Raw genomic sequence first — 12427 nt, 5'->3', positions numbered from 1 at the left:
AAATCAGGTATTTATTTTTTTATTTAATTCTGACAAATGACTTGATTCTTTCTTTTTCCATATAATACAGAATGTAAATATTGAAAATATCTGTAACTTTATACTATATGATTTCGTATAATTATAGCAAAATTACAGCGCATGTGTTATATATATATCAGAATATGAGAAAGTATAAATATGGCGAGACATAGACATGGGAAAAAATGTAACTAAAATAAAACCGAGAACGAATATTTTTTTAATGAAATTATTTATAATAAATGTTGTAAATAGAAATTCATGGAGAATTTGTATTGCTTGAGAGAGAATGAATCCCCCTTGTTTGTTTGTTTTAAATTACATTTGCTTCAAACGTTCTTAGGGTTATTATATGTTACTTTAAAAATCGAGAGCTGTGATAAATTGGATATATATATCATTTGAAAGCTTTTACATTTCTTTCCTCTTCTTAAACACTGAATAATAATCAACAATAATAATCTTGTAGTTATTCTGAATTAGTTGAAGAAATTCGCTTTGAATAGCATTCTAAATCCTTTATTGAAATCATAAATCATGTTCAAGAAGCTGTCAAACTTTCATTTTTTTTTGTCAATGTTAATGACGTCATTTCTAATATTATCAAAAGAAATATGTTTATTATTATGAAGAAGGAATTTTACAAAACTTATAAAGTGTCAGGAATAAAAATTTTTTTATCAATAAGCTTTTAGTACTTTTTATTTAAATGGGGAATTTTAAATATTAAAACAATGGGAGCAAAAACAGGGTCAGATAATTTTTTTTGTCCTTGCATTGGTTCAGAATGAATGCATTTGAAGACTGAAAATAAGATTATTTGATTTTATATGGTTTAAGACTTTTTTATAACTTAGATTTCAGTGGTAGCTTTTCATACAACATTTAATCAGATAGTATTTATTTATTTGCAAATATTTTGCTATATAGCTTATTTCGGTATTAATATTTTTAGCGTTCGAAATTACATATTTCGAACGCTTATTTATAATTCCTTATATTTCATATTTGACAAAATCTTAAGCGTTTTGTCGCTTAAACACACACACATATATATAGAAAAATTAATAAAAATCAATCCTTAATTTTATCAAGATGAGTTGGAAATGTGCAAAAAATGTAGCAAATGTAGTAAAAATTTATTTGAAATAAGAAAAATAATTCATATTCTTTTCCATGTCAAATATCTAAAATCATATAAGCTCAAACTTGGAAAATGCATTCTTATCTTCATTGTTGTTTTTTTTTTTTTCTTGTAATACAAAGCTGTTGATTTTTTTGAGGTAAAGTGAAGAAAAAAATTCCTAATACTTTGATTCACAGAATCATTACATGGTTTAATTAATAATTTGGAGTCTACAACTTGTACGACCAATAAAGAATAAAAGAAAAAAAAAAATGAAATTACCAAAATGTCATTTCTCTGCTTGGCTTCTATTTGAAACAGCATGCTTTATGTCAGGGAAAAGTCGTCCATGCTCTATCGCATTAACTGATGTCTGGTAAAAGATGTTAACAGCTAGACAGAACACGGCATGCTGACCTAATGAACGTAATTATAGATTTTGATTTGAAACAAAATTTTTTTATTGAGAAACCAGAGTTCGTCAAACCAGATTAAGATTTATAATATGGCCTACAATCATGATAGTCAATGTTTGACTTCAACATGCATTAAATTATTTAAGAAATGCTCACCTTTCAGCAATAAAAGAATGGATCACAAACTAAAGTCTGAAATGGACTTTAACAAATTTTGTATAAGCACTAAGACCAATGTATTTATTCTTTTGTTTTTAGCAAACACTGGACAAATAGTTAAGCATTTTAAATAGAATGTTATAAGTCAAATCAAGCAGCTCGGATTGTGTTCCAAGCAGTAATTTATACTTATTACTTTTCTTAGTAATTACCGTTTTGAAGTTCGATCTCTGCAGCTTGATGGCTGCCGTTCTACGCATGCGCGTTAGGTATAAGTTAGATTGGCAACAGAAGCCAATGTCGAAAAATTCGATCTACTTTACGTCTTTTTTGTGAGGTTTAAAATGTCCAGCCAAATTTTGAATTCTTGAGATTAAGAAATATTTTCTGTTATTCCTTTTATGAATGTAAAAGATCTGAAAGTGGTAGAAATATCAGCGAAAGTGCATATCAGTGAAATGCATGGAGTAAACACTGCGAGCTAAGGAAAGGTAAGAAAATAAATAAAAACTTTTAAAGGTAGCCCAAATATATATGGTGACGAACAAAGCGAATGATGCTGTATTATTACTGAAGATTGGAGCAGAAAATTGATGGCAAGGTTAGAGAGAGAAGATGCTTTATGATTTCATTTTTATCTCATGATTTCTTTCATTTTTTATCTATTGAACTTCCTCTATTAAAAAAGGGATTTTGATTCTCAACTCCGTGAGAATGATGATGACTTTAATAAGAGTTCAGAAATTTGTTGTATGATACAACAAATACACTTATTACTCGTCGAAATTATCTTGAATTACAGTTTTAGATTTCGTTTAGATATAAAATCAGTAATAAGTTATAGTAGTGTGTTTTTACTTGGAAAGTGACACTTATATAAAAAAAAAACACAACTCATGCAATAAGATCAATGCAGCATTATATTAATTTTCAGTTGCGGAATATTAGAAAAAAAAGAACTTCTTAAATGATTAAAAAGACCTTGTTTAGAATTTAATCACTGAAATTCGTTTCCCTTCATATTTTACATTCGATTGATTCAAATTAAAAATTCAATGCATTTAAATTTTAATAAAGTCTGACCACAATTACGAAGTATATCGTTTTTGATATTAGGTAAAAATGCATGTTTTGCAAATGTCTATCCGTTTTGAAAATCTAACAGTCTTTAAATATTCCATTCTAAAAATGTTATCAATCTTCGGCATAGGAAATTTCTTCAGTCATTAGCACTATCACTTCATTTGGACACCAGGCGATTCCGGCATCGGAGAAAACGAACTTGCTGATGGTGTTCCCCGGAACAGAGCCAGATACATACATTTCTAAATGGATATCACCAAATGATCTCATCCATAATCTTAAAAAAAGTCATAAAATGTGATGTGAAAACGGCATGGAAGAATTCCAAATATTATGAGAATTTCATGCATCTTAATAGCATCAAACCTCATCATTGCTTATTTCCCAACAAAAGGAAAGCGGACGTCAAGCTGATTCGCCTCCGAACTAAAACTTTCCAAAGCAAAGAAAGGCTTTTTCAGTATCACCTAATTCCTTCTCCATTATTTTCTATTTGCAAGCAAAATGAACATTTGGAAAGCATCATTTTTCAACACAAAGAATATGAATAAGGAAAATTTCTAAGAAAAGAGTTTGGATGCATTCCACTCTCTTTCAACTACATTTTTGATTTCTCAGTTGAAGCAAAAAGAAATTAATCAACATTATGAAATTTCTTCATCACATCCAGTGTTAAATTTTTCCATCTTCCCTGATTTACATGTTTTACCTACAGTGCCCGAAAAAATTATAAGGACACGCGAAAAATCGCCAAATCTAGAAGCCTTGTTTACAGAATCGTATGCAAATTCTTGCAGCAAAAATAGAAGTAAAACTAAAATATTTTATGCGTAAAGGAATTAAAATTTTCAATTTTAAATCTGCTAAAATTTAAATTTTGATTTTTAAACCTAAATGAAAACGGAAAACAGTATAAGGACATTGCTTTTTCTCCAGTAATTATTTAAAAAATTGCATATTTGAAAGCATAAAATGACAATTCCGAGTTAAAAGATTCATTTGCGAAAAGAATTTCCCACTCGGCGACTTTCAGTGTGAATTTTTAAACGATGCCCAAAGGAACTCAACTTTCTGACTCTGAAAAAGGAAAAATTGTTGCTTTTCGAGAATGTGGATTAAGTGGATGGGAAATTTCTGAAAGATTCAAGAGATATAAAACGGTGGTTTATAATTATCTAAAAAAATTATGGGATGTATGGTATGAAAAAGCGAACTGGGAGACCAGAAATTCTCACTCGTCAACAAAAAAGAATGATTGTAAGAAGAGCTTGCGAGAAAAGAGAAACCGCAAATGAAGTTAGACAAAATTTGAGTTTACCATGCTCAACAAGGACTGTTCAAAATGTTTTGAGTAAACATCCTCAAGTTTCTTATGGGAAATTAGTATCACGCCCCCCTCTTACAAATCATCATAAGAAAAGAAGAGTTTACTTTGCCAAAAAATACTTTTCTCTTGGTCAAAAGTGGGCTGATAAAATTTTTTCGGACGAAAAAAAGTTCAATCTTGATGGACCTGATGGTTTTCGTTATTTTTGGTATGATCTGCGAAAGACCAAGGAAGTGTTTTCCAGGCGTCAATATGGTGGTGGCTCGGTTAGGGTATGGGGCGCTTTTGCGGCAAATGGAACCACTCCAATTGTATTTATCAACCGTAAAATGAATTCGGACAGGTATGTTCATATGTTAGGAGAAAGTTTGTTACCTGAAGTGCCACTAATTACTTCAGGAGACTATATTTTTCAGCAGGATAATGCTTCGATACACGTTTCTACGAGTGCAAAACTCTGGTTTGAAGCTAATTCTGTAAATTTACTTGATTGAACGGCGAGAAGTCCCGATCTTAATCCAATCGAAAACTTATGGAGACTTCTAGCCCGAGAAGTTTATAAAAATTGCACACAGTATCAATGTACACAAGATCTTGTCGTCGCTATCAAAGACGCTTGGGAAAAACATCGGTGGACATTTTAAAAGATCTTTCAGGATCTATGACCTCTCGGCTTATTCAAGCGATTGAAAAAAAAGGTAGTTTTCTTGATTATTGAAACATTTTTTAAGTATTTTACAACATGTCCTTATAATTTTTTCCGTATTTCCTTTAATGTTAAATTTTCTAAAATCAATATTTTGAAGCTAAATTATGTTTTTTATGTGGTATTAGTGTTATCACAAACTTATGCAGCAGAAGTAAGAAATATAAAAAGTTCATTTAGGTGAAATGGAAATTAAGCATATTTTCATGCAATTACATGTTGTCCTTATACTTTTTTCGCGCACTGTACTTTTTTTTGTTTTGCTTGAATTTTTTTTTTTCCAAATGTACTTTTTCTATGTCTTAGACAATATGCCGGTGGAAAATCTATCTATCTATACTTATATAAAGCTCAATGTGTGTGTGTATTGGCCCTCTACAGAAATGACCATTTGACCTACAGCTACCAAATTTGGTACGTGTATACCTTGAAGGTCGGAAATGTGCACCTGGGGTCCCTTTTTTTTGAAATTTTAATTAGAATTTTAATTATTAATTAAAAACTAACTTTCCCGTTAAAAAAATCTTCATTTCCCCACAGCCAAATGAGTAAGGCTTCAGCATTTTTTTCCCACGCTAATGAGGCTTAGGCTTAACATTTTTTGGCCGATTATTTCAAACGATTCTGTTTATCTTCTTAATGTTTGATGCATTTAAAATTAAACGTTGTTAATTAATAGATCTTAAATATTCATTCTGAAGTACTTTTGAATTAAAATAAAATAAAATAAAGGGAATTAAAAATTTCTAATATGCATAGCGTTACCCCAACTGGCGTAGAAAAATTCACGCATTTGCGTAACCATAACTGGCGTTGAAAATTCACGCATGCGCATTGTGTTCTGATTGTTTACATCTATTTTCAACGGAAGCGGACTTGATTTAAATTATTTTTAGGTTAGTTGTATGCTTTTGTAATTAAATTGTATTTATTTTAGTTTATGTTCAACGTTTTTTAAGTAATTTTTTTTACCTGTTTTCAACCGATTATTTTAAAAGATTCTGTTTATTTTCTTAGTGTTTGATGCATTTAAAATTAAACATTGTTAATTAATAGACCTGCTCATGATGAATCTGAAAAAATTTTGTTGACAAATTCTTGAGATATTACATAAATTAAGAAAGATATTCTTTAATGCCCATAAGGTTTAAATGCTCAGTGACTCTGTTTTCAGTAATCATATTACAAAAAAAAATGCTTTGTTTCAGTAGAAAATTTTATTATATTAATTGCAAATTAATCCTTTCTACTTTAATTTAAAGCATAAATTCTACGGGAGCTAACATAAAATTAGAGAGATACATATTACGTTATGACTAAAGCCTTTATAATATTATGAGTGAATTATATATCAAAATTTGAAATTTTATAATATTTTGATGAAGAATCTATTAAAGTAGGAATTGCGTAAGATATTTAATTATTAAAATTTAAACGAACATTAAGATTGGCGAACCGGCTGGTCGCCAAAGGCGTCTAGTTTGAAATAAAGCAACTGAAATGAGCATTAATCCCAAAAAGCTTTCAAAATCAAATTCAACCAACATTTTATTGATTTATGTTTCTAACATTGCAGTTGTCATCTCTATCATTTAAACCAAGTAAATCTTAACTTCGTTTTTCAAATAGAAATAATTAAATGGTGTCTATTCATGACAAAGTGATATACGAATATGCGCCACATAAATTTTGTTCTGCAATTTATTTGCTCATATAGAAGATCGCAAAAGAAAATAACAATGTACCATATGCAAAAGCAATGTGCCGTTACAGGAATGCAATCAAGTGTGATATGTAGCTATGATGTTATATTAAAAATGCACCCTTTACAATCATTTCATACTTTAAATACAGTAATAACGATATTAAATCAATGAAAAAGTTGGAAATAATAATCATTAAGATATTAAATCAATGGCAATGAGTTATTGCTAGAAAAAAACTTCATGGATTATCAGTCTAAAGAAATTCTAAAATATTTAATGTTTAGAGAGCATTTGAACACCAAATAAAGGAACTTCAAACAAATGACCTAAATCAATCTGCTATTTAAAATTATTTTAACTAAAACAATTCTCCTAATATAAACATCGTTTTCTTTTATAAACCGAAGACATTCGGTGAAAATGGTTAAACTGTATACTATAAATCTTTGTTAGTAACTTGACAAAGCAATTCCTACGTTGGCCGGCATACCGAACAAAAAACAAAATGTTGACAGGATAATTAATTCATTACGGGAACCTTTGAAGAAATTATTGTCTGGCATCATTCATAATTTTTTGCGGAAAAAGAACTTCTTTTTATTTTCACCTGCGAAACGCCTTAGGACCTGCATGATATAATTATTAGTGTCATAGAAATGCTTTACAATAATGACGAAAGAGTAGATATAATATCTGTTCAAAGATCCATAAATTAAGTTTTTTTTTCCTTGTCTTGTTACTTTGGCTATCTTTTAAATATAATCTTAAGCCCTTCTAATAATCTAATATTTTTTTAGCAACACGAGGGTGCGATGACTGCCTATTGATATTACTTGTTTGAATAGAATTTTCTTTTGTGATTTATTATCATTTGAACATGGAATTGCATCTGGAGAAGCAATTCGTAGAAAAATCTGCAGCACTTTGTTTTCTGTTTGAATTATGAATTAAAATTTTTTAAATTAAAAAAAAATGTTTGCAAACAGGGGACACAATTTTTTACTGCTTTCTCAGACCAATCGTTTCAAGTAAAAAAAAATAGAAAAAATTGTAATTTAAATTTTTAAATATCTATAATTTAATATTTAAAACCTGAGATTCATAAAAAAATACTTCATTCACTTGGTCTGTAATTTGCTATAAAACATCCACAAAAAGGCAGACAGTCTAATTGACAAGGATATAAATAAGACAGAATTGCTTAGCTTCTTAGTAATAAAATAGTTAAAAATAATTAAAAAATTATTGATCCTTTTTTTTTAATCTGCCGGAATCCTAAGAAATACCTTGTGAAAATATGTCTCTCTCTCAATCTGTGAAGACCTTGACTTACAATCATTCTATTCAAGGGATTGACCGTATGTCGGCCTATTTATTTCTGTACTATTTTCAACTAGATATATTAAAGAAGTGTATAATTTTGACATTATAATTGTATTTACGTGCCAATTTGTAACTAAGTATGCTTTAAAAAAACTGCAAGAAAAGTTAGTCTAATTTTTCATAATTGTTCATATTATTTTATATTAAAAAGTACAGCGCACAAGGCAATATTCTGGATGCATTAGAGAAAGTCGGGAGGAAAATAGTCTTATCAATTTCTTATTATCTGGGGTTCTTTAACATCATGGAAATGAATTTTATTTAAATGATTATCTTGTTACAGTAATCACAAAAAACATAAAATATATATAAATATCAAACCTTATGCAATAAATACGCATTTAAAAGAGTTTTTTACTGGATTAATATTTTAAAGTGTTGATTGTCATCTAATTTTTTCTTTGTAAATTTGTGCCAAAACCAAATTCTAGACCTTTTTCATGAATTTTGGTGGATGTTAGATTGTGTATAAAGTTGTTACTCACATTATGCTCTATATTCTAAAAATTGAAAAAAAAATTAAAAATAATTATTTGATTTCGAATTTCATGACTCCAAAAAAAGTTCTATATTTAATCAATTTTTTTAAAAATTATTTCAAGAAGGCTTCCAAAAGTATAAGCTTTCCTTTTTTATGTATTATTTTCAACAAACTGTAATATATAAATATAACTTCTTTTTGCTACATTGTAAAGTAAAATTAAATTTTAAATCAAAATAGTTTTCAACTTTTCAATTCTTGAATACTTTTGATCATATTAAAGAGTCCGGATTTTTCTTTAAACTCTTTTATTTAATTAGACATATTTAATGTTTGTAGAGAAATAATTTTTTAACCGATTATTTTATTGATTTCCTTTGAGATTTTCTGCAAATGTCTATTCCAGAGGGCAATATGCTATTCAATACTACCTGAATTTAATTGTAATGACTAACGAAATCAAATTTAGTTTCTTACCAGTAGTAAAACTTAATTTTGAAAAGCCATTCATCTTAAGATTAAAAGATAGTAAATTACGACAATAGAAAATTGTTGTTAAGCTAATGAAAACAGCTTTTAAATATTGATTTTGGTTAAAATGATTATTATTATTATCATTCGCGCAATTTTGCAGATAACATTTATCTAAAGAAACAAAAATATGGTTCGGGATTATAAGCAATTTTGTAGATATATAAAAATATTTCAATGTGTACATTATTCAAAGTTTGACAACACAAATATTTGAGCATCTTTTATGAAGCAATAAAGTACGAATCTATATTTTAAGTACGGATCAATTAACACAAGGTACCTTCTTATAGAATAAAAATGTAAGACCCAACTACCGCCAAAAAATATCGCACAAGAGAAAGTAAGATTTAAAGTTAGTTACATTTTTTTTTTTTTTGAGAACTGCTGAAAATTTTAAAATTCAGCATCAACTAAACACAAATTGTGAAAAAAGAAGTATGAAATGGTAAAAAACAAAATACAACTTATTCAAAAATTAATTATGTGGTTATTTATAATCAAATATGAGTAGCAATTTTTTTTTCCATTAGAGTTTAAGCAATAAATTTCAAAAATAATCAACAATTTTGACTTTTTAAAAATGAATTTTACAGTTCAGAAATCGCAGTAAAAATCTACAATTAAAAGTAAAAAAAAACGCAAATTGTCGTTTATGCTAATATCACATTTTAATACAATTTGAATAAAATAATTAGTTAAAAAATTCTAACTGACCAAAGCCACTATTCTTTCAATACTTAAAATCAAAAATTCCCCTACTTAGTGAGAGTAATTAATAGACGATAAACGTAAAAGTTCTCTTTTAAAGAATTTCTGAAATTCATTTTTTTAATCATTTGCAATTACATGAGCAGATACAAGATTCTCAACATTTTTTAAACTAATAATCTCTCTACACTTTGCAGCCTCTCATGGTTTCACACAAGATAATAATAGTATAAATAAAGGAATTGTGTCGTTATAGTAGAGAGAAAACGGTCATTTGATAGTAGTTTGATGGAAAGAATAGAAGGGATTTGAAAGGAAAATAAGGAACAACATTTGAAACGCGATATCATTGAGAATGGTTTCAGAAATGATTAATAATGGGAATGAACGAAGAGAACCTTGAAAATGAATGTAAAAAAAAGCAATTCTAGCTATCTGAATGTGAGTTTTTTTTAATAATTATTTTGCATTGCTCTAAAGAAATGAAAAAAAAAATTACTTTCAACATGTTGGGCTTTATTCATTTATTATATTTTACTTCTGAAATTTTGAATACTTCAATTTTCTTTATATTTCAAAAAATAAGCTGTTTGTTTTTATAACAGCGAAAAAAAGCTTTGTCTTTTGTGCTATATATCTATATATATTTTTGATTTTTTTAAAAAAAATTAGATTATAAGCGTTTTTTTATTAGATCTAACCACAAAAATGAATTATTATTAATGTAATTTTTAAAACTTTAAACTTTATCGTACAACTAACATTTTAACATTTAAAAGTACAAGGTGATTATAATTAAAGTTACGATTTTAAAAATTCGCAATTTAAAACTTCTAGTCATATTTTAGCAGTACAATTGTGAGGCAACGGAATTATGTTGGTGAAGGAAAAAGTTTAAAAATGTGACGATAGATGGCGCTGTCAGGGAAAAGATCAAAAACGGATTCGTTAACTACAGGAATATTGTTAGCCAAAAGGAAACAATAGAGTTCGGGCGTTTACTAAAAATTTATTAGCGATAAGACAAGTATATATGTTTATAGCGATAACAGTAATAATGACAAAAAAAAAAGCTTTGTGGAATAAACACCTTACTGATGGGTGGTTAAGGCATAAGTTGTTCTATATGCCCACAGCCTTGTTCCGCTACTAACTAGAAGCCTAAAACGGCATGTTCCACAACAGATCGGTGGGCCTTTAAGTCTGCTCAATCCGCACGCTGTAAACAACAATTCTCAATCCGCACGCTGTAAACAACATTCTTCAAGCACTCTCAAATCTAGAAAACACACGGGTTTAAATCGGGGGAACGTGGTGGCCACGTTGTTGGAAAATGTCAGCTTATGATCCTATCGTCTCCGAAATGAGCACTCAGCAACTGCGTATTCACCCTGCATAGCATATATTTCATTCATATTATATGCAATAATAAGATGACACAATAAAATATGAGGTAATAAGAAGACAATTATAAATTCATTGATAACAAAAAAAAAAAATATTTATATTTGAAAATTTGGCAAGCGGTTTTTATGTCAATTCAGAAAAATGTAGGATTAATATTTGTTAATCTATTTTAACCAACAAATATTAGAATATATCTTACAAATATTAGAAATGTTGATCGTTATTTAAATCATTTTTCAGGTTACATTAAGATTAAAAACGATAAACAAGTTAAAAGAAAATAAATCATTCAAACAAAATATCTTTTTTCTTCAGGAAAATAAAAATAAACATTTTTCTCTGTATTCTTCACCGTAAAAGTATAAAAAAAAGAATATTAAAATTGCACCTCCTGTCAGCTCAGGTTCATTTCCTTAGTAAAGTTAAATTACTGGTGACGGATTTCTAAGGGAACGATCTAAACAACAAGCATCTAGAAAGAAATTCTGATCTTTTATTAAGAAAAGAAAGAAAATGATTAACGTTTTGAGGTGAATTGCTGAGAAACCTCGATTATTCATTCTTTTATGGGCGATATTTTTCAAATGAATTATGGAGAATTTATGTACAAACTATATTTTTATTTTCTTCTTTCAACGTTAAATCATACTTTTTCAAAATTTCGATTCTGTAATAAATCAAGCATTTTTGCTGAAGAAAGTTTTTCAAATGTTCGCATTAATTTATTGATTCAAAATTAATGAGATTATAAGCACTTTTCGATAGGTATGAGTATTACATTATTACGCTTGTGTAAAATAATATTCTCCGTATTAATTTAAACCGCTAATAATGTATCCATGCATTGTATAGGTTTCATGTAAAAAGATATTGTCTCAAATGTATTTGATTCATTTTCGTATATTTGCATAATCAAAATTTTGAGTTAAATTTGTTTTAGTTTATATTAATGCTTTGCTTTAAAGCAACACTAGTGCTATTTTGATAGGGTCTTCGTTATTTTGAACCGCTGTCAGATGATGATGACGACGACATATAAGCTGGTAACGACTCTCCAAATATCCGTGTCAAGTCAGCAGTGGAAAATTTGGAACCAATGGATTTAACAAGCAGCAGGCAAAAAAATAAATAAATAAATAAATAAAACTTTATGGAATAAACACCTTACTGATGGGTGGTTAAGGCATAAGTTGCTCGATATGCCCAACGCCTTGTTCCGCTAACTAGAAGCCTAAAACGGCATTCTCCGTAACAGATCGGAGGGTATCTGTACTCATACAATGGATGCATGCTCTTGGAATATATCTGAGTCTTTGGTTGAATCTAAAGCCCTCCAGTCTCAAATAACATTTTGAGGAATAGTATAAAAA

This window comes from Argiope bruennichi, chromosome 10 (assembly GCF_947563725.1).
Source record: "Argiope bruennichi chromosome 10, qqArgBrue1.1, whole genome shotgun sequence".
Taxonomy (NCBI): domain Eukaryota; kingdom Metazoa; phylum Arthropoda; class Arachnida; order Araneae; family Araneidae; genus Argiope; species Argiope bruennichi.
The sequence above is the reverse complement of the archived record's forward strand: the minus strand, read 5'-3'. Positions refer to the sequence as shown.